Source organism: Jaculus jaculus, chromosome 2 (assembly GCF_020740685.1).
Source record: "Jaculus jaculus isolate mJacJac1 chromosome 2, mJacJac1.mat.Y.cur, whole genome shotgun sequence".
NCBI lineage: Eukaryota > Metazoa > Chordata > Mammalia > Rodentia > Dipodidae > Jaculus > Jaculus jaculus.
The window spans coordinates 34,391,719-34,415,257 of NC_059103.1; the positions used below are offsets into that span (position 1 = coordinate 34,391,719).

The 23,539-nt window shown below is 40.4% G+C and overlaps 1 protein-coding gene and 1 pseudogene across 1 annotated transcript in view; both read left to right on the plus strand.

Moving 5' to 3' along the window:
- Positions 1 to 23,539, plus strand: part of LOC101610564 (zinc finger protein 709-like) — a 77,360-nt gene that overhangs the window by 25,889 nt on the left and 27,932 nt on the right. The window lies entirely within an intron of this gene.
- LOC123458729 lies at positions 21,131 to 21,461 on the plus strand (annotated as a pseudogene).

Genomic DNA, 23,539 nt, shown 5'->3' on the forward strand with positions numbered 1-23,539 from the left:
TTGTTGATCTCTCTTACTTCCTTGTTGAGTTTCTGTTTGGATGATCTCTCTATTACTGATAATGGTGTATTGAAGTCCCCAACTATGATGGTGTTGGGTGGTTATTTCTGTTTTATTGACAAGTAGGTTTTGCTTTATGAACTGTGGTGCCCCTGTGTTTGGTGCATACAAATTTATGATTGTAAAATCCTCGTGATGGATTGTTCCCTTGATTAGTCTTGTCTTGGAGAGTTTCTCCTTTGGTCCAATCTGTTTGGTGTTGTTAGCTTCTTGTATCTTGATGGTCCTTTCTTTAAGAGAGTGAGAAAGTTTTCTTCAATTAATTTGTTAAGTAAGTTCTCCATGAATTTGGTCTGAATTTTTTCTCCTTCTGGTATTCCAGTGATCCTGATATTAAGACGTTTCAGGGTATCCCACAATTCTCTCATGTTCTGTTCAAAGAAATTTTTGAACTTATTGAAATTTTTGAACTCTTGAACTGTTTCTTCCATCTTGCCTTCCAGATCTAAATTTTTATCCTCCACATGGCTGACTTTATTCTTGGGAGCTTCTAGAGAGTTTTGGACTTGTTCAATTCGGTTTGCATTTTCTAAAGTTTCCATCCGTTTGTCGAGCTGCTTCTTGGAATTCATCCTTGCATTTCTTTATGTCTTCATTTAGCATCGTCAGCTGATTTTTGAGGTCCTCTTTTTTTTTTTTCTCACTTTCCTTTGTATCTCTTAACTGTCTTTAATTCCTTCCATCTTCTTAGGTCTAGTCTAGTGATGGCAGCATCCACATGATTATCGGTCCTTTGTTGCTTTTCTAAGTTCTACCAGTAGCTTGGTCAGGGTTGCATTGCTCATAGTTTCATTTTGGTGTTCTGATCCTAATGTCTCTTCTATGTTTTGATTAGAGCTGTTCATTTTAGGACTGGGTGATTTAACCGGATTTTCTTGCATTTGATTTTTCATGTTATTTCTTTTGCGCTGTGGTCTGCCCATCACTGTGTATAGGCAGTGAGAGTAGGACTGTGGTCTCAATGGGTGGGGTGAGTGGTGCCTCTTAGGGGAGCTGGCCTGGGCTAGCCAGCAGGCAAGCAGATGGGCTGAGTGATCTTAACCTAACAAGTAGGTGGGTGGATCAGCCTGAGCTCAAGCACAGTGGGAAGCTGAAGCAGCCTAAGCTGGATACCAAGCAGTCTGAGCTCTCACTTGGCACAATGCCAAAGCAGCCTGTGCTCCTGCATAGCAGGGGCACCAAAGTTGCCTGAGCTGTCACGTGGTGATGCGTCAAACCTGCCTGTGCTAGTGCTTGGAGGGAAGCTGAAGCACCATGCACCGAAGCAGCCTAAACTTGCACGTGGTGGAACGCTGGGACCCAGAAGCAGTCTGAGCTCGCCTGCAACAATACACTGGCAGTCAGCCTGCGCAGCAGACAGGGAGGGGCTTGCACCTGAGCTTGTGCATGTGGACAGGCAGAGTGAGCCTGAGCTCGCATGGGCAGGTGGAATGGGCTTGGGCTTGTGCATAAATGGGTGGCGGCTGGAGCAGTAAGGTGGCAAATGGACAGAGCAGGCTAAGTTGCACAAGTGGGATCAGCGGCATGAGCGTGGTGGGCAAATGAACCAAAGGAGTCTGAGCTCAGTTTGGCCAGTGGGCGGAGCCTACCCAAGGTCACGCGTGGGTGGGAGTAGCAGGGCTATCACCCCTGCGCAGTGAGGCAAGTGGAACTATGTTGGCCTGGGTCCCCTTTCCTACAGTAAGTGCAGGGGTATCCTGAAGCTGGGGCTGTGGCTATGGCGGCTGTTTGGGGCGATTAGGGGACTGATGGGCTACTCGCGAGCAAGGGAATTAGCAATTCCCTATTTTTCCCCTCTGCACCCTCCCACTGGTGATCTATTAGAGATTGCTCTCCCATAAAAGACCCAGTGAACCCTTAATGCCTTGCCTTTCTTTCCTGGGGATGTGCCGCACAGCTAGGCAGTTGCTATCTTGGTCGGAAGTCCTCTCTAATTTCTTATTGTTTTTTAGTGACAACTTCCATAATTGTAGACAACATGCCATGGTAATTCCCTCCCCCACTTTTCCCTTTCCAGCTCCACTCTCCATCATACCCCTTCCCCCTCTCTATCAGTTTCTCTTTTATTTTGTTATCATCATTTTTTCCCTCTTACTATGATGGTCTCATTTAGGTAGTCTCAGGCACTGCAAGGTCATGGATATCCAGGCCATTTTGTGTCTGGGAGAGAGTGTTGTAAGGAGTCCTTCCTTTGCATGCCACTGCAAATTCCAGATGTATGCACCACTTTATGCATCTGGCTTCACATGGGTGTTGCAGTTACCTTTTAACTGAGATAAACACCTAACTAGAAATACATTATGGGAGGAAATGATTTTTTCAGGTTTACAGATTCCAAGGGAAGCTTGATTATGGAGAAACAAACTTGCTCACTTTAGCATACATGAACATCCATAACAAAAGAGAAAGAACCAATCCCAGTTAGCAAAAACAGCCAAAGGTCAGTCACCCTGGCTCTAAACACACCTACTACGGTAGACTTAGGATTGTTCCCCAGTGACATACCTCTTCCAGCAGGGCTCAGCCTGCTGAAGACTGAGTAGAAAGCTTAATCAAAATACCTAGCTGCAGGCTAGAGAAATGGCTTAGATGTTAAGGTACTTGCCTGCAAAATCTAATGACCCAGGTTTGATTGCCCAGTACCCATGTAAAGTCAGATGCACAAAGTGTTGCATGCATCTGGAGTTTGTTTGCAATGGCTAGAGGCCCTGATGTGCTTATTCTCTCTCTCTCTACCTCTTCCTGTGCTTGCACATATATAAATATATATGAATATAAATAAATATATAAATAAAGAATATATATATAAACTAGCTGGGCTTGATGGTGCATGTCTTTAATCCTAGCACTAGGGAGTTAGACGTAGGAGGATTGCTGAGTTCAAGGCCAGTCTGGAATTATAGAGTTGAGTTCCAGGTCAGTCTGGGCTAAAATGAGACTCTTAACCTTGAAAAACTCAGTCCCCCAAAATACCTAAGTCTATGGGGAACACATATTTACATTCAAACCACCAAATTCTGCACCTGGCACACACTGGGATTACAGGTACTAGTGCTACAGCATCTTGCTGGGGATTCCGCTGCTCATGTTTACATGGCATATGCTCTATCTACTGAGCCATCTTCCCAACTCCCATGTTTTGCTTAAAACATCATTAATTTACTCTGTGTGTGTATGTGTGTGTGTGTGTGTGTGCGTGCGCGCATGCGTTTGCATGTATGACCATTCTGTAGCATACATGTAAATGTCAGAGGGCAGGTTTGAGGTACCTGTGCTCTGTCTTAGAGACAGGGTCTTTTACTGCTACAAATAAACTATGAGACTGAAAATGATACAGTATTTTGGAGTTCAGGAGTGGTCCCCAGAATTTAATGAAACTCCAATTTTGGTTACCTTTACTAAAGAATTAATAAAGATGGACTCACAAAGGATAAATGATGAATTATTAAGTTTATTTAGTGGAAATCACTAATTCTGGGTTTTATTTAAGGTATGTTGGGGTTTAAAAGAAATAGGCTTTTTTTTTTTTTTTTTTTTTTTTTTTAAGTAGGGTCACACTGTAGCCCAAGCTGACCTGGAATTCACTATGTACTGTCAGGGTGGTCTTGAACTTGTGGCAATCCACCTACCTCTGCCTCCCAAGTGCTGGGATTTCCCCTTTGAAATTCCATTCTCCATCATATTACCTCCCCACACTTTTTTAGATGTTTATATGCCATCTGTATTTCTTCCGGTGAAAACTCTCTATTTAGTTCCATAGCCCATTTTTTGATTGGGTTGTTTGATTTCTTATTACTTAGTTTTTTGAGTTCTGTGTATATGATGGATATTAATCCTCTGTCAGGTGTTTAGCTGGCAAAGATTTTCTCCCCTTCTGTAGGTTGTCTCTTTGCTATATTCACAGTGTTCTTTGCTGTACAAAAGCTTTGTAATTTGGGCTGGAGTGATGGCTTAGCGGTTAAGCGCTTGCCTGTGAAGCCTAAGGATCCTGGTTCGAGGCTCACGTTAGCCAGATGCACAAGGGGGTGCACGCATCTGGAGTTCATTTGCAGAGGCTGGATGCTCTGGTACCCATCCTCCCTCCCTCCCTACCCCCCTCTTTCCCTCTCCCTCTCCCTCTCCCTCTCCCTCTCCCTCTCCCTCTCCCTCTCCCTCTCCCTCTCCCTCTCCCTCTCCCTCTCCCTCTCCTTCTCTCTCTCTATATATATCTGCTTCTTCCTCTCTCTGTCTGTCACTGTCAAATAAATAAACAAAAAAAAAAATTAAAAAAAAAAGCTTTGTAATTTCATGAGATACCAGGGGTTGATTAGTAGTTTTATTTCCTGAGCAATTAGGGTTATATTCAGAAAGTCTTTGCCTATGCCAATACATTGAAGGGTTTCCCCTACCTTTTCCTCTAGCAGTTTCAGAGTTTCAGGTCTGCTAATAAGGTCCCTGATCCACTTGGATTTGATTCTTGTGCATGGAGAAAGACAAGGTTCTATTTTCATCTTTCTACATATAGATATCCAGTTTTCCCAGCACCACTTGTTGAAGAGGCTGTCTTTTCTCTAGTGAATATTTTTGGCATTTTTGTCAAAAATCAGATGGCTATAGCTTTGTTGATTAACATTTGGGTCCTGTATTCTGTTCCATTGATCTACATGTCTGTCTTTGGCCAATAACATGCTGTTTTTGTTACTATGGCTTTGTAATATACCTTAAAATTGGGTATGGTGATACCACCAGCCTTATATTTGTTGTTCAAAATCATTTTGCCTATTTGAGGTTTTTTGTGCTTCTAATGAATTTTAGGATTCTTTTTCTTCTATTCCTGTGAAGAATGCCATTGGAATTTTAATGGGGATTGCATTAAATGTGTAGATTGGTTTTGGTAAGATTGACATTTTCACAATATTGATTCTTCCAATCCAAGAACATGGGATGCCTTTCCATTTCCTTGTGTCTTATGTAATTTCTTGCTTGAGTGTTAAAGTTCTCATTGTAGAGATCCTTCACTTTCCTGGTTAATTTTATTTCAAGGTACTTTATTTATTTTGAGGCAATTGTGAATGGGAGAGATTACCTGATTTTATCCCCTGCATGTTTGCTCTTAGAAAAGCTACTGATTTCTGTGTATTTATTTTGTATCCTGCTACATTGGTAAAACTGTTTATCAGTGCTAACAGTTTGCTGGTAGAATTTTTATGGTCTTTTATGTATAGAATCATGTCATCTGCAAATAGTGATAATTTGATCTCTTCCTTTCCAATTTGTATGCCTTTTGTGAGTGTCTTTTGCCTTATTGCTATAGCTAAGAGTTCCAGTAGTCCATTAAATAAAAGTGGGGACAGTGGAAACCCTTGTTTTTTTCCCTGAATTTAATGGAAAAGTTTCAGGTTTTTCTCTATTTGGTCTTATGTTGGCTGTAGGTTTGTCATAAATAGTTTTCATTATATTGAGGTATGTTCCTTCTATTCCCAGTTTCTGTAATACATTTACCATGATAGGCTGTTGGGTTTTGTTGAATGTCTTTTCTGCATCTATTGAGATGTTCATGTGATTTTTGTCCTTCAGACCATTTATATGATATATTACATTTATTGATTTGCATTTATTGAACTACCCCTGCATCCCTGGGATAAAGCCAACTTGTTCAGGATGAATAATCTTTTTTTTTTTTTTTTTTTTTTGGTTTTTCAGGTAGGGTCTCACTCCGGTCCAGGCTGACTTGGAACTCACTCTAGCTCCAGGGTGGCCTTGAACTCACAGTGATCCTCCCACCTCTGCCTCCCGAGTGCTGGGATTAAAGGCGTGTACCACCACGCCCAGCTTGAATAATCTTTTTGATACATTCTTTTATTATGTTTTCCAATATTTTGTTCTGAATCTTTGCATCTATGTTCATGAGGGAGATTGGTCTGTAGTTTTCTTTCTTTTTTTTTTTTTTTTTAAAATCTTTATCTGGTTTTGGTATGAGGGTGATGCTGGCTTCATAGAAGGAGTTCGGTAGAATTCCTTCCTTTCCTGTTTTATGGAAAAGTTTGAGAAGCATTGTTGTTAGTTCTTCCATGAAGGTCTGGTAAAATTCACCAGTAAATCCATCTGAGCCTGGGCTTTCTTTAGTTGGGAGACTTTTTATAACTGCTTGGATATTTGTGCTTGTTATAGGTCTATTTAAATGGTCTTTCTCATCTTGATTTAATTTTGGTAGGCCATATGAATCAAGGAAATCATTCATTTCTTTCAGATTTTCAAACTGAGAGACATATATAATCTTAAAGTATGTCCTTATACTTGTCTGAATTTCTTTGGTATCTGTTGTGATGGTGCATTTTTCATCTCTAATTTTATTAATTTTTGTCTGTTCTCTCTTCTGGACAAATTTGCTAAGGGTTTATCAATCTTTTTTATCCTTTCAAAGAACCAACTCTGTTTCATTGATTCTTGGGATTATTTTTTCTTTGGTTTATGTTTCATTAATTTCTGCCTTAATCTTTATTATTTCTTCTTGTCTACTGATTTTTCTTTGTCTTGTTCTTCTCTACTGCAGTTGGTAATTTCTTATATACCTCACTTTTTAGTAGAAGATTGTATTTTGCTGGGTTTTGTTTGGCTTTTTCTCCCCTAGGTTGCTTTGGCATGGTTTCTATGCCACCATCTTAACTAGAAGTCTCCATAACATCATTTAATTCAGATATCTCTCTGTTTATTTTCTGCTGGTATGACCTATCAATTGATGGGAGTGGGGTACTGAAGTCTCCCACTACAATTGTGTTTGATGTTATCTGTGACCTTAAGTCTAGTAGTGTTTTCTTGATGAAACTGGGAGCCCCCATGTTAGGTGCATATATGTTTAGGATTATGATGTCCTCCTGTTGGAGTGTTCCTTTAGTCAGTATAAAATGACCTTCTCTATTTTTCCTCACTAATGGGTGGTGGGGAATTGAACTCTGACCAGCTTGCTTTGCAAGGAAGTACCTTTAACTACAGAGACATCTTCCCAGCCCACTGTGTTTTGTTGTTTACATTAATCATAGCTAACAAAAACAGTATGGATTCATAAAAGGTCTTAAGGTAGCCCTCAGTCTCTTATGCCACTTAAAAAAATGTTTTTTGAGGTAAGGTCTCACTCTAGTCCAGGCTGATCTGGTATTTATTCTTTAGTCCCAGTCTATCCTTGAACTCACAGTGATCTGCATATCTCTGCCTCCCAAGTGGTGGGATTTAAGGTATGTGCCACCACCTCTGGCTCTTTGCTACTTTCTAAAATATAATTTTTAAAAATTTTTTTTATTGAAGACTTCCATAATTATAAACAGCATCCCATGGTAATTCCCTCCCTCCCCCACCCCCCACACTTTCCCCTTTGAAATTCCATTCTCCATCATATTACCTCCCCATCTCAATCATTGTACTTACATATATACAATATAAAATATAATTTTTAATTGTTATTTATTCCTGTGTATGTGTTTGAGGGTATGTGGCACAGCATTTATGTTAGGGTCAGAGTACGATTTTCAGGCTGGTCCTCTTTTAAGTTTAGTAAGATTTTGTTAGATTAAGAGTAAAAAGAAGAGAGAATATAAAGAGCTTGTGGTCATAAAGTTGAAAATATGGGTCATTCATAGTTTGGGAAAGAGCTAACCAGCCCTCCTGCCAAGTTTTGGAGACTTAGCTCACCAGCTATGATGCCAGGATCAGGGTTAATCCTTCCAGGAATCTGAATTCTGGGAAAGAGGAAATTCTGCCTAGTGAGGGACTCAGATTCAATTTATGGAAAAACAATTCTAGTGAATTCCCTTTGGCCGAAAGAGACAGAGATAAGCTGTCTCTGATCTCCAGAACAGTGTAGTCTGCAAAATCAAGCTCTAACCCTGTTATGCCCAAACTGCCTCAAAGTCTCTCTCAAGAAGTAACAGTAACTGCCCATGGGGATTTGGGTGATGACCAATCTGACTTCTTTGAGCTGAGTGGGGTCACCAGGTGTGGTTAGTAGGGTACTTCTCCAGTGAGTTTTAGCTAAGGGATCCCAAAAGTACATTGGTAGAGTGCTGGAAACAGTATTGAAAGAAAATGTTGGGTAGAAAGAATAAAAACCAGATATTAGGAGGAAGGGGGCATTGAGGTTCTTTCACATTCTCATTCTTGTAGACTTTCAGGCCTTTGAAGCCACTGAGCTAACCTGGATGTAGTTAGATTGTTATAGGGCCTGTGAGTGTAAGCTGACTATAATCAGGAGAAGATAAAATTAAAACAAGAGTTGGTCACATAACGTTTTAAAGTTAAAAGAATTACTAATACCTGAAAGGCAGGTATAATTCATTTCACTATAAAGATTTAGAAATCCATTTCTTTTTTTTTAAAGGTGTGTACTACCACTCCCTGCTTATTTTTATTTTTATGTGTTGGGGGGGGGGCGCGAGGGAGAGAGAGAATGAGTGTACCAGGGTCTCTAGCTACTACAGATGAACTCCAGGTGCTTGCACCACTTTGTGCATCTGGCTTTACATGGGTACTGGAGAAATGAACCCTGGTTGCCCAGGTCATTATGCTTTGCAGGCCCTAATCACTAAGCATTCTCTGCAGTCCAGAAATCCATTTCTAAAGCTGTTCAACAAATGGCATGATAGTGTTTGGCATGGTCAGTGCCTGTTCTTGTAGATTTTGTAAAATACATGCGACATCAGCAGAATTATGAAGAATATGTAACCTTGATAATGGCACAGATGTTACTCTGGGTTGTTGTAAGCACATCTAAATAAGGCTTGTCTCTTTCTCTTTGCAAATAAATAATAAGAGTATAAAATAAAAACATTTTAGGGGCTGGAGGGATGGGTCAATGGTTAAAGATGCTTGCTTGAAAAACCTGATGGACTCAGTTTGATTCCCCAGTTCTTACATAAAGGCAGATGCACAAGGTGATACATGGGTCTGGATTTTGTTTGTGTTGGTAAGTGGCCCTAGCAACCCACTCTTTCTCTTTCTTCTTGTAAATAAACAAAAATATATTAAAAAAAAAATAAAGTCACCCCTTTTTACACAATTGCTACCCTTATAATTTGACATTTAGATCCAAACAAAGAAATTCTCTGGGCCATGCTGTTGAAAATTTTTTTTTAAATTTATTTGAGAGTGACAGACAGAGAGAGAAAGAGGCAAACAGAGAGAGAGAGAGAGAGAGAGAGAATGGTTGCCAGGGCCTCCAGCCACTACAAATGAACTCCAGATACATGTGCCCCCTTGTGCATCTGGCTTACTTGGGTCCTGGGGAATTGAACCTCGAACCAGGGTCCTTAGGCTTCACAGGCAAGTGCTTAACCACTAAGCCATTTCTCCAGCCCTCGAAAACCTTTTCTTTTTCATTTGTTTTTCAAATTTTTATTAACAACTTCCACGATTGTAAAAAATATCCCATGGTAATATCCTCCCTCCCCCCACTTTCCCCTTTGAAACTCTATTCTCCATTATATCCTCTCCCCATTTCAATCAGTCTCTTTTTTTTTTTTTTTGATTTTTTGAGATAGGGTCTCACTGTAGCTCAGGCTGACCTGGAATTCACTATGGAGTCTCAGGGTGGCCTCGAACTCATGGCAATCCTCCTACCTCTGCCTCCCAAGTGCTGGGATTAAAGGCATGCGCCACCACGCCTGGCTTTTTATCAATCAGTCTCTTTTTTATTTTGATGTCATGATCTTTTCCTCCTCTTATGATGGTCTTGTGTAGGTAGTGTCAGGCACTGTGAGGTCATGGATATCCAGGTCATTTTGTGTCTGGTGGGAGCATGCTGTAAGGAGTCCTACCCTTCCTTTCTGCCACCTCTTCCTCAATAGACACTGAGCCTTGGAAGGTGTGATAGAGATATTACAGTACTGAGCATTCCTGTCACTTCTAAGGAATTTTTTTTTTTTTTCTGGCTAAATGTTTCTTGCTGCATGCTTATGACCAGGTTGATAGGTAACCAAAATTTAATTCTCTCTTCTCTCTCTCTCTCTCTCTCTCTCTCTCTCTCTCTCTCTCTCTCTCTCTCTGTGTGTGTGTGTGTGTGTGTGTGTGCGTGTATAATTTTTTTTTTTCCAGGTCGGGTCTCACTGTAGCTCAGGCTTACCTGGAATTCACTATGTAATCTCAGGTTGGCCTTGAACTCATGGCAATCCTCCTCTTACTGCCTCTGAGTGCTGGGATTAAAGGTGTACACCACCACACCTGGCTGTTTCTGTATATATATAATTTAACATCAGTTGCAGCTCTTTGAGGAGAAACTTTAGGGTCTCTGAGGAGCTCTAAAACTAAGCAATTTCACCATTTGGGATGAATGAGGACCATGTTGACTATATGTCATGTCTTGGAAGCATTGAGGACCATCCATACTGTTCTGACTACATTTACAGACTGCATTATTGATTGGAATCCAAACTATAGGCCTCCATAATCTCTGTTAAAGAAAATAAGTGACTTACGAGTCATAGAACACTGTAGCAATGCCCCGTCATCTCCCACGCCGGCTTGACTTGTGAGAGCAGGTACTAAAATATTGCCCCAATGTTCTCATTAGTTTTGGATGCTATGCCTAGTTGTTGAACACTAGAGAGAGTGAGAGAGACAGAGAGAAAGAATATGGCACATCAAGATTGTAATTAACAGGAAAACCATGTTAATGGCCTGTAGTAGATAGTTTCAAGTTGATGAGATGAACTTCCAAACCAGACACAGTTATGGAAGAAGGGATATTTATTTATTTGTATTTAAAATATTTAAAAAGATTTATTTTTTATTTATTAAAGAGGGAGGGAAAGAGAATGGGCACACCAGGGCCTCTAGTCACTACAGACGAACCCCAGATGCTTGTGCCACCTTGTGTGGCTTACGTGGGTCCTGGGCATTCAAACCTGAGTCTTTGTAGGCATCACCTTAACCACTGAGCCATCTCTCCAGCCCTATTTGTATTTTTAATTTTTAGAATTTATATTATTTCAGAAAGAGAGAGAGAAGCAGATATATAGAGAGAATGGGTGCATAGGGTCTTTGGCCACTGTAAATGAACTCCAGACACATACGCCACCTTGTGCATCTGGCTTAAGTGGGTCCTGGGCAATCCAATCAGGGTCCTTTGGCTTCTAATGCCTTAACTGCTAAGCCATCTCTCCAGCCCAGGAAGGGATAGTGTTTGAAGCTTACAGATGCAGGGGAAGTTCTACAATGGCAGAAGTTGGCTCCCTCTCATAGGTCCAAGCAGAGAGAGAGAAGCCCCAAGCCAAAAATCCAAAACCCACACCACACATAAGCACACTTCAGGAACTCCAAGGCGGAACTCAGCACTTTGCATATCTTTAGACTGGAATTTCAAATCCACCACTACATTTTAGGGCTGGACTTTAAGATCTACCCAGTGACACCTCCTCCATGCAGGTGGCTGGAAATCCAAGAAGTTTTAATAAACTCCTGAATTTACTGAGGGAACTTTTTTTTTTTTTTTTTTTGAGTACTCACGTTCATTTGATAAACGAGACTAGAACAGGCAGGTGCTGAAAGCAAACATCTCTGATGGTAACAAGTCTAGGGTACAACTTTGATTATTCAACAAAACCGTGACTTTTCTTCACAGTGGCTTAGGCACAATCAAAAGGACTCAGTATACTATTCACAAAATTCACAGGGAATACCGACCTTGACTTGCACCTGGATATTACTTTAATGTTGTCTCAGTGTAACAAGTGGGAAAATCATAAGCTACCATCACTCACAATTTCTCCAGTAAAATGGGAGGGGGAGCACATCCTGCCTGCCTGCAGCTGTCTCTGCTAGCCACTCCCATGCACTCTTAATCTTCCCGGCTCAGTGGGTGGGCAGCTTGGCTCTGGGTCTCAGTTGTTTAGGGCAGGGTTCCAAGTTAGTAACTGAACCTCTGAGGTGGTCCTTGACTCCAAACCTCCGTCAGAGGCAATAAGAGGGGTGAGGTGAGGCCCACGTGAGAAGCCTGCCCCTAATATGGGATAAATGCAAGAAGGTTACAAGTCTAGGAGAGTACAGTGCTAAATTCTGATACTAGTTTTGAGGGAGGAATGATACACTTTTCTTTTACCAAGAAACTGGTTCTTTGATTAGCTAATTAAATAACATGATTCCTTAAATCTTTTTTTCTAAATCTTTTTTTTTTTTAAATTTATTTGAGAGCGACAGAGAGAGAGAGAGAGAGAGAGAGAGAGAGAGAGAGAGAGAGAGAGAGAGTATGGGCATGCCAGAGCTTCCAGCCTCTGTAAATGAACTCCAGATGCATGCGCCCCTTGTGCATCTGACTAAGGTGGGTCCTGGGGAATTGAGCCTCGAACTGGGGTCCTTAGGCTTCACAGGCAAGCGCTTAACCGCTAAGCCATCTCTCCAGCCCATTTTCTTAAATCTTAATGTCTGTCCTAAATGCTTTAATGTTTGACCCACACATGTACCCTACGGGAGTGTGTGCACGTACACACAGACACCACGAGGTAGTTTAAATCACCATTAAAAATCAAGGCTTCTACTCTGAACTTCAGTGTGGTGATCACAAAGTGTACAGTGGCTATCTCCAGAACTCAGGAGGTTTCTCAGAAGAGTTTAGATTTACCAGTGAACAGTCATTGGAAAACCAGGCTGAGTGCTGCTTTAAATTAATAGTTCTACACATTTTCTGTAAGGACTTACTTATGCCACTTAGTCTCAATAAAATGTATTTTACAGATTTCTTTCCTCTCTATACTTCTGGAGGGTTCAATCTGATCTATGTGTGCACATTTTAAACATCCCTGAACGTCACTGAAATTCCTTGAAGTCACTGTTCACCTCAGGGAATGCTTCCTGGGGAACTTGCTTTCATGTCCTCAGTGAAACCCACCCATCCCACATCCCCCAGAGTCAGAGTACAGCAGAGTCACAGGACAGGACACGACATGGGAAAGCAACGTGGTGTGGATTGTTCTTAAAGAGTCTGACTCTTCTCACAGCAAGAAAGTCTCTTTGGAGTGCTGCTTTGCCACAGGGAATTGCTGTCAGGCCAGGGCAGGGACGTCCTCAGGGTCATCCGGGTTGGGAGCAACATCATGTGTCACCACTTCTAGTAGTTCTCTGTCCTTCTGATCCTTCCACGGCCTCCCAGTGCCGCCCTGGCTCCCTGTCCAGGACGAGGGAGTTACCAAAGTTTACCTCCAGCTGGGATAGGGTGAGGTCCTAACTTGAAAAATAAGTCGCAAAGAACTCAAGCAGAATAACGTCCTGATCTCTAAGCTTCATGACATCATGAGAAGTGTCCCCAAAGTTAATTTGGTATCCACATGAATTAAAAGAGGTTCTATTGCATTGCTGGAAGGCTATGTGGCCTTGAACTCCTAATCCTTCTGTCTCTGTGTTGCTGGGATTAAAGGAGTGAGCCACCACCTCTGATAGAAGTCTGCAACTTCTAATAATGCCCTAAACTGCTTGTGGGTCTGAGACCAGTGCATGACCAGCCTCTCATAGTCCAACAGGTCACCAGTTTTAAACAGCACATGATATTACAGTCAACAGAAATGGAGAGTCAGAATCTCAACATGTTGACTGTGACCTGAACTCTCAGTAGCTGGACTGGCGCAGTGGCTCAGTGGTTAAAGGCACTTGCAAAACCTGCTAACCCTACATAAATCCAATTGCACAAAGCGATACATATATTGAGTTCGTTTTGCAGTAAGAAGAGGCTCCAATGCACCCATTCTTTCTGTCTCTGTCTCTTTGCTTACAAACAAATAAAAATATTAAAAAATACCTGCAGCTACGGGACCATTTACATTCAAGGCACCACACATCCCAAGTTCTCATATGATGTTGGTACATTGGCATATCTTGCAGCATTGACAGAGGTGCCCCAATTCCTGTATTATAGGTGCATGGGCTGGGACTCAGATGTTAAGAATATCCTGCTTCCTGACTTCCTCCTGACATTCTTCCTTCATTCTTTCTTTTCTGCCACTTTTTTTCTGCGTGGGCACCTTAAAATGTAGATTTGGGTAATTTCTGTGGGAAGCATATTAAAACTTTTTGTTTTTCTTTCTGCCTCTTTGTAGAACCAATAACAAAATATAAATGCTGTGTGTAGAACTTTGAGTTTGTTGGAATACATTTTTTTGTTTGTTCTGTGGAATGTTGACTGAGTTTTAAATGCTAGTGACCGTTGCTAGCTGTGTGGGAAATGCAGATCCCTCCTGGGCTTACTCTGCTGGGTTTATACTGATGGAATGTTTTGTGACAGAATTCTTGCCACATGGTGGGTGTGCTCCAAATCCCTGAAAATCATGCTAGGTGGCAACTTGGAACAACATGACATCAAGGAGAGACTTCACAGAAAAAAGCAATGCGTAATGGTGGCCACTCAGTGGCCAGACACAAGTAGAAAAAAGTTCATAATTGGGTAGAAGTTTATAAACTTGTTTCTTGATATTTTATGGTCTGCCTTTTTATATTTTATTTTTATTTAGAGAGAGAGAAAGAAGTAGATAGAGAGAGAACAGGTATACCAGGGCCTTTAGCCACTGCAAATTAACTCCAGATGCATGCACTGTAAGGAAAGTGAAAGCAAAAAGCAAAGGAAGCCAGGTGTGGTGGTGCATACCTTTAATCCCAGCACTGAGCAGGCAGAGGTAGGAGGATCACTGTGAGTTCAAGGCCACCCTGAGATTGTGTAGTAAGTTCCAGATCAGCCTGGGCTACAGTGAGATCCTACCTGGGGGGGGCGGGGTAGGGGAGAGAGAGAGAGAAACAAAGGAAAACGTCAGACCTGATCTCCATAGACAGTGACTTTATTGAAGCACGAGAGGCCACAGCCTTCCCTTAGGATGCAGGCTGAAGCACTGAGCTAGGCTGAGAGGTGCAAGCTTATAAAGAGGATCCTAAGAAAAACAGAATGGACTAGGTATATGTCCAAGGGAAGTAGATAAGGGACTTGTAGGTATTTGTGTTTTTACTCAGAATAGGCTTTTTTTTTTTTTTTTTTTTTTCCTCGCAAGAATTGTCTAAGGGAGGATGCCCCAGATGGTTTCTGTTCCTGCAAGGCCTTCTGAGTTAAGGGAAGTTCATCAATCATAGGAGTTGTCAAGCTAGTCTGGGAATGCTAGTATGAGAATGGCTGACTCTGATGTTTCTCTGAGGCCTTCTAGTCTTAGGGACAGTCATTTACCCTTCAGTCTGGACTCTGGAAGGATAAAGAAGATTGGGAAAACTGGGGAGTGAGTGGGGCATCAAAAGGGTGGGCTGTGCAGGAAGGAGTGGGGATGATGTCAGATCCTCATACTACTTCCTCCTGGGAGGGACAATAGATCTTTCAGGGGTGTCCCATGCAGTCCTGTGGATGTTGTATGCCCAGGGGCTAATATTCAGTGCTCATGAAGAATTCAGTATTTCACTGTGAGGTGAAGGCATTCAGTGAGACATCTGAGTATGTAAGGACCAAAAAAGAGGGTGATTATTACTATAATCAGGGGAATAAAGTACATGTCAGAGACAGGATAGTTTTACCTTGCAGGTAGTAGAGCTCTGAGATTTCTTAACTTATAGCAGTAGTTATCTTAGCTGGTCACAGAGAGATGACAGGTCACATGCAGAGAAATAATATTACTGGCCATTAAAAAGACTAATACGGCCCAAAATATTATTGGCTCTAGATTGGTAGCATTTACTTCTCCACAGTCATTATAGTCCATTGTTGAAGTCTTAGTCACACAGGTGTTGCCAAACTTCACCTGGTAGTTTGAATACATAGGAGGCTTTTTATCACATGTGCATCTTATGAACGGGCAAGGAGGCAGCGCTTCAGGAGAGGGATAGTTATCAGAGCCATTAGGAAAACAACACCTAGATCATATCAAATCTGTTAGGCATTATGTATATATGAATTTTCTTGCATGTGACATGACATTTACAGGTGACATGAACATTATATTTAAGGTAGAAAAATAATAATATAGGGGTTGGGTAAGGAAGAAGGAATTGTTAACTTGGATTGGAGGTTAACTAGAATTTGTGGAACTACAAAGATTTGGTTTAGGTAAGGTGGGAAGTATAAGAGATTAATATTGAAGCAATATTTGAAATATCTTAAGTATTTTAAATTTAGATATGATAGAGATTAAGAAATTAATTCTGAAATTTGGGTTTAATGATTTCATTTTGTGTTAAGTCTTTAATATAGAAGGTTCATGGTCTTTACTTATGTGGTCCAAAGATCAAAAAGTCTTATCTTTAGGAGAACTAATGAAAGTATGTTAGGCTAAAAGGCTAGAACTTTGATTAGTCTTGGTAATTTGTTATTATCAGTTGTTTATTTTATAAGCATAATGAAACTGTGTTTTATAGAATTATTCTGGTTATATAATACAATGAAATATATTTTGTATAATTAGACTCAGTTTTATTTATTAGAATAAGTTTACAGCAAATAAATAAAAGTCTTACCCAATAGGAAAACATGTAAGAAACCTATTGTTGTAGGCAGGCGTCCTGTGTAACAAAATAAAGAGTTAGTTTTGATTTTTATGTCACATTCAGATAGAGTTTAAGTAAATAAACAAAACTAGTTAAAATATATTGATCTTGTTAACTTTGATATTGATAAGGGAAACTAAGGCTTACAGAACTGGCATCAGAGACGGAGTGGAAAATCAGTCTATTTTAACATCAGTGTGAATCCAGGGGAATCTTTTCCAAAGCCTGAAAAAAAAAGGTTAATTAGTAGATTTAAGAAGAAACACAAGTTAATTTTCGTACTGGCCAGAAGCTACTTAGTAGAGATATATTTTTACCTGTGTTAGGAAGTTAAGAAGAAACACAAGATAACTTTAGTAATGACCAGAAGCTGTAATACAAACTTTATACTTTTATACTATTATACTTGAAACAGTACAATAACTACAGTGTCAGTACCATAGACCGTGAGTAGCATGGGGCATAGTTAGCATAAAAGTTTATTAATGACTTTGGGTCAGAGGCCTTTAACTTATTATTATTATTATTTTGGTTTTCAAGGTAGGGTCTCACTCTAGCCCAGGCTGACCTGGAATTCACTATGTAGTCTTGGGGTGGCCTCGAACTCACAGCGATCTTCCTACCTCTGCCTCCCGAGTGCTGGGAATAAAGGCATGCACCACCACACCTGGCTACCTTTAACTTTTTTATTGTCATGTGAAGTATGACATTATAGATAAATTTATCACCTTATTATAGAGAATTGTTTGAACTGTGTAAACAAGGCAAGAGAAGTACATGAAACAGCTTTTTAGAAGATAGGCACATCTTATTCTTTAAATGTGTAGCAGTTATAAGTATAGTCAGAACATGTCAAGTAAGACAGCATAAAGTTTTGCCATTTGTATTTGGTAACATCTTTGGTTAGTTTAGATACCGGTGTGGGTACCAATTACCCACTAAATGGAAGCAGAACAGCAGCATTTAAGAACATTTTTCTAGAGCAGGGAACATGTCTTAAACATCAATGTATCTATAAGCAATGAACTTAAGATACAAGAAATGAGACCATTACTTAAGTAAAACCTTGACTGAGACTGAGTAAACACAGCTTAAGAATAAAGCCAAACCTGGTCATTGTTGAGCTAAATTAGTCTGATTTTTTTTTTTTTTTTTTTTTGGTTTTTCGAGGTAGGGTCTCACTGTAGCCCAGGCTGACCTGGAATTCACTATGGAGTCTCAGAGTGGCCTCGAACTCAAGGCGATCCTCCTACCTCTGCCTCCCGAGTGCTGGGATTAAAGGCATGCACCACCACGCCCGGCTTTTAAATTAGTCTGATTTTAACATACATTAGAAACATTATGATAGACATAAAGTAATTTCTTCATCAACTACCTTTAATCATTGAACCATTTTTTTAGTGTAACATAAGGCAATATTTATGACTAGTGGAATATATGAAGCCTAGACAAACTATATTAACAGTGTTTGTATATTGCAGGATTTTCTAGGATAGGAGGAGTTTCCTCAGTTTCCCTAAGAACAAAATTGCAATGACAAAATCACCTTTTATAAGACTTAGATAATAATCTCAGTAATAATCACCCAGTAAAACAGCATGAACAAGACAGGAACCATCTTAAGGTTACAATGTTTTTTTTTTTAAATTTAAAAAAATTTTTTTTTATTTATTGGAGAGCAACAGATAGAGAGAGAAAGAGGCAGGTAGAGAGAGAGAATGGGCGTGCCAGGGCCTCCAGCCACTGTAAACGAACTCCAGATGCGTGCACCCTCTTGTGCATCTGGCTAACGTGGGTCCTGGGGAATTGAGCCTTGAACCGGGGTCCTTAGGCTTCACAGGCAAGCGCTTAACCACTAAGCCATCTCTCCAGCCCTTTTTGTTTTTTTTTTTTAAGCTAAAGTAATTGTATTAAATAGTAAAAGTTGACAAATAACTTCCGGTTAAGATGGCGGCGTAGGTACCACGCCAAAGCAGCCTGGGGGGAAAAAAGACCAAAAAACCTCAGCAAAATGCACACTTTTACTAAAAAGTGAGGTGTATAGGAAACTGAAGCGGCAGCAGAGAAGTAGGAGAGATCCAGAGCATCCAGAGCCTGCATGGGCCGGCAAAAGTGGCCCCGGCAGCTCCGCCAACCACGGCAGCGGGGCGCACCAGAAAGCCGCCAGACTCAGCTCCAGCCGCAGGAAAAGCCAGGTGCGGGAGCTTCCCCTCACACCGTGCTCTCCACAACTCAGGAAACGTGAGGGGAGAGCAGCAGTGAGCAGCCGAGGAGCAGACCACGAGGTAGAAGAACGCGTGGAGCAGTGAGAGAACCAGAGCAGCTGCGGCTCCCTCCCCTCCCCCACTGCCTGAGCCCAGCTCCAGCGAACAGAGCAGTGTCGGGACCCGGCCATGCCAACTTGAGCCGAGAGCTGGACCCAAGCAGGAGCAGAGTTCAGCAACAACATCAGCAGCTCTGGAACCGGTACCAGCGGCCCCAGCAGCAGCAGACCCAGGAGCGGCAACAACAGCAGACCCAGAAGCAACAGCAGTTCCAGCAGCGGGGGTGCTGATCTGCAGGGCCACAGTTGCCAGGCTTGGTTTGCCCGGCAGGAAAAGCCAGTGCCCAGCTCCAGAAATCAGAACAGCAGCCCGACGACCCAGGCAGCAACTTGACTGAGACCAAACTCATCCAAGGTAACTGGGTTTGTACCAGGGAAGGGTCTCACTTGGTCACAAGCTGACTGGGATCCCTCAACAGACCAGAAATCTTAATCTCTTTGTTGATAGAGGATCTGGTTGTTATAATAACTACTCTGGCATACATAATTGGGGCTGTTTTTGACTGAATGGGTACAGTGTTTAGTTAACTTTTAGAATCTACCTGTGTTTTATTCCACTCAGCCTACTTGAATACTCCCATAGCAGGGAAACTCAACCCCTAGGAACACCTTTGTAGATACTCTCAGAGTCTCAAGAGCCACACCTAACACCTTAAGCTCCTACCCTGAAAATATATAACATCAAATCAATTGATACAGCTAAGAATACCCAGCTAGCTAGAAAATTCAAGCATTAACTTAATCCAAGATGCAAAAATATATACATTATAACACAAGAAACACTAAAAAGCAAGACGATATAAATCCACCTAAAAGTATTAATGCATCAGAAATGACCTCCAGTGAGAACGAGTTAGAGGAAATGCCTGAGAAAGATTTCAAAAGAATGATTGTAAATATGTTCAAAGAAGTCAGAGAACAAATCAAAGGAGTCAAAGAGGAACTTAAAGAGGAAATCAAAGGAATCAAAGAAGATGCAGGACACCAATTTCATGAAATAGCGAAGGCAATACAAGACATAAATAAGGAAATAGAAATAATAAAGAAAAACCAGTCAGAATTACTAGCAATGAAGAACACACTTAACGAAATAAAAAACTCTGTAGAAAATCTCACCAGTAGAATGGATGAAGGAGAGGACAGAATATCTAAGCTAGAAGACCAGGTGGCAGATCTAATACAGGCCAACAAAGAGAAAGACAAACTTATAGAAAAGTCTGAGTGGGAATTTCAAGATATTCGGGACACTATGAAAAGATCAAATATAAGAATTCAGGGCATAGTAGAAGGAGAAGAATTTCACTCAAAAGGCATAGTAGGTGTCTTCAACAAAATCATAGAAGAAAATTTCCCCCAAATTGGGAAAGAGGTGCCAATACAGATACAGGAAGCCTTTAGAACCCCAGCCAGACAAAACCTGGAAAGAACCTCTCCTCTCCATATTATAATCAAACTTCCAAACACACACACCAAAGAAAAAATATTGAAAGCAGTTAGAGAGAAATCAAGTTACCTACAAAAGTAAGCCCATCAGGATTACAGCAGATTATTCAACACAAACTTTTAAAGCCAGAAGGGCTTGGGTTGATATATTCCAAGTTCTGAAAGATAACAACTGTCAACCAAGGTTTATTTAACCTGCAAAGTTATCCATACAAATAGACGGAGAAATAAAGACATTCCATGACAAAAGCAGGTTAAAGGAGTATTTGAAGACAAAACCAGCTCTACAGAAAATACTTGATAAAATCCTCCATGCTGAAGAAAAGGAAAAGCACACATATAAGGAACCTAGAAAAAACAAGCAATACTCAAATACTAGTTAACAGAAGAGAGCACAGGTAGAACCAGAACCACAAAAAAAAAAAAAAAAAAAAGGCAAACATAAATACACACCTTTCAATAATATCTCTTAATATCAACGGCCTCAATGCCCCAACAAAAGACATAGATTCGCAGACTGGGTTAAAAGTTGACAAATAGAGGAACATAGCAAACTTGGTTGAGAACTTTAAAGTCATTCTTTCACAACCATTATAATGACCAGATTAATATCAATGAGTTGGGCTGGAGAAGTGGCATAGCACTTAAGGCATTTGCCTGTAAAGCCAAAGGATCCCAGTTTGATTCTCCAGGACCCACATAAGCCAGATGCTCTGGAGTTTGTTTGCAGTGGCTGGAGGCCCTGGCATGCCCATTTTCCTCTCTCTCTCTCTCTGCTTCTTTCTCTTTCTCAAATAAATAAATAAAATATATTAAAAAATCAGAGAGCTTCGGGTGGACATGGCAGCTTCCCGTTTGCCTCTGGGGGGCGCTGACCTTGAGGCAGTTCATGAGAAGTCAACAAATTCTAGTCTACAGGAGGATTTTGCAAGCAATTAGGCAAGTTCCAAATGATTCTGACCGCAGATACCTGAAGGACTGGGCAAGGGAAGAATTTAAAAACAACAAAAGTGCCACAGAAGAGGATACAATCCGAATGATGTTTACTCAAGGCAATATACATCTGAAGGAATTAGAAAAAACACTAGCTTTAGCCACATCTTAAGGATATAGTGTTATTTTGAAGAATTTTGAAATCTCCATTTTTTGCTGAGTTAAAATCCACAGCTAAAGCCACATTTAGCACAGGAAGCAACGGTCATTGTCAATCAGGAAAGTGCAAATCAAAACCAAACTGCCCTGTAAGCAATTCACTGAACGTTCATCTCTATATTATTAATGCTACTCTCACTTTTGGTTAGAGAAGCTTCTCTTTTCAGATGGCTATGAGCACTGGGATGACCCAAAAGACACCATCGTGCTGAGAAGAAGTGACAGAGGAGTGTTCAAGACTGAAACATCTCTATCATACCCTCCAAGGCTCGGGGTCTATCCAAAGGAAGGGTGGGAATGCTTACAATACAACTGTCCAGACAGAAATTGGCTTTAATATTCATGACCTCACTGTGCCTACCAGTACCTACACAAGATTCTCATGATAGGAGGAAAAGATGATGACATCAAAATAAAAGAGATTAACAGAGAGAGGGAGGGGATATGATAGAGTGTGGATTTGTGAAGGGAAAAGTGGGGGAGGGAATTGTCATGGTTTATTGTCTGTAAGTATGAAAACTGTCAATTTAAATTTAAAAAATCCCTCGAGCTCACACTTCCATTTTAACAACTAGAATTAAAAAGGGAAATAATAAATGTTGATGAAAATGGGGAGAACTTGTAACCTCTGTACGTTGCTGATTGGAACCAAAACTATCTGCAGTGCAGCTCTTAGGAAAATGGACTTTGATATTTTAGGTCCCTAATCAAGAAAACTGAAATCATACCCAGAAGAAATGTGTATAAAATTACTCATGCCAGATAGTGGGATCAAATATTGATCAGCTGGCTAAATAACACGGTCAAATAAAATGTGGCATACAATATTTGGCAATAAAAAAAAAATCAATGAGTAAAAGTTTTTAAGTTTACCACCTGAATGTCAGCATCCTGTTACCAGCCAGGGCCATTAATTTGTTAGTCTGATATGAGCCCTAGGTTAATAGTCATCATATATATCTCAAGGAATCTGTAATCTGATCAAGTACTTTAAGACTTAATCAGCTTTGTCTTTAACCTTCTGTTTAAGCTTACTTATGCCTTAGCCTACATACTTTATTCATACCTCCATCTACATACTTTTACCTTATGATCTATGTAACCACTTTGTAACAATCTTTTTCATCAAACATTTACCATCATTTAAAGTTTTCTCTGCTGTTTATCTTCCTTAGTCACTTCATCTCATTACTACCAACAAAAATCTTCTTACCATAAGACTTTTCATATGACCATTTTTTTAACTTCTTTTTTTATGAGGTTTTTTTTTTTTTTTTTGTCCCTATGGTTAATTATAAATGGACTGTCTGGATTCTGATTGTCTTCCTGTTTCCCTGAGTCAGCAGTCCCCATAGGTACCCTCTTTTTTTTTTTTTTGAATATTTAGAAGGTCAGTTATATTAATTTTTTTTTGGTTTTTTTGAGGTAGAGTCTTACTCTAGTTCAGGCTGACCTGGAATTCACTGTTTAGTCTCAGGGTGGCCTTGAACTCATGGTGATCCTCCTATTTCCTTGTCCTGAGTGCTGGGATTAAAGCCGTGCACCACCACACCTGGCCAGTTATATTAATTTTATATTTCTGATTTTTATAAGGCTTAAATAAACAAAAGCTTATTAAGAATGAACCTTGATTTTGTTAAGCATTTAGGTTTTATTTAGTAGTCAGAATTTAACAGTAGGAAATATAGGTATATTTAACTTTGATTTGAGACATGACAATATAAATAAACTTACCAACTTATTAAAAACTAATGTCTGAACTATATGAACAATTAAAGCGAGAAAAATGTGAAGAATGAAAACTTTTTTTAAAAACTTTTTTGTTTATTTAATTTATATTTATATTTAAAAAAAAATTTTTATTTGAGAGCGACAGACACAGAGAGAAAGACAGATAGAGGCAGAGAGAGAGAATGGGCGTGCCAGGGCTTCCAGCCTCTGCAAATGAACTCCAGACGCGTGCGCCCCCTTGTGCATCTGGCTAACGTGGGACCTGGGGAACCAAGCCTTGAACCGGGGTCCTTAGGCTTCACAGGCAAGCGCTTAACCACTAAGCCATCTCTCCAGCCCATGTTTTTTTAATTTATATTTATTTAT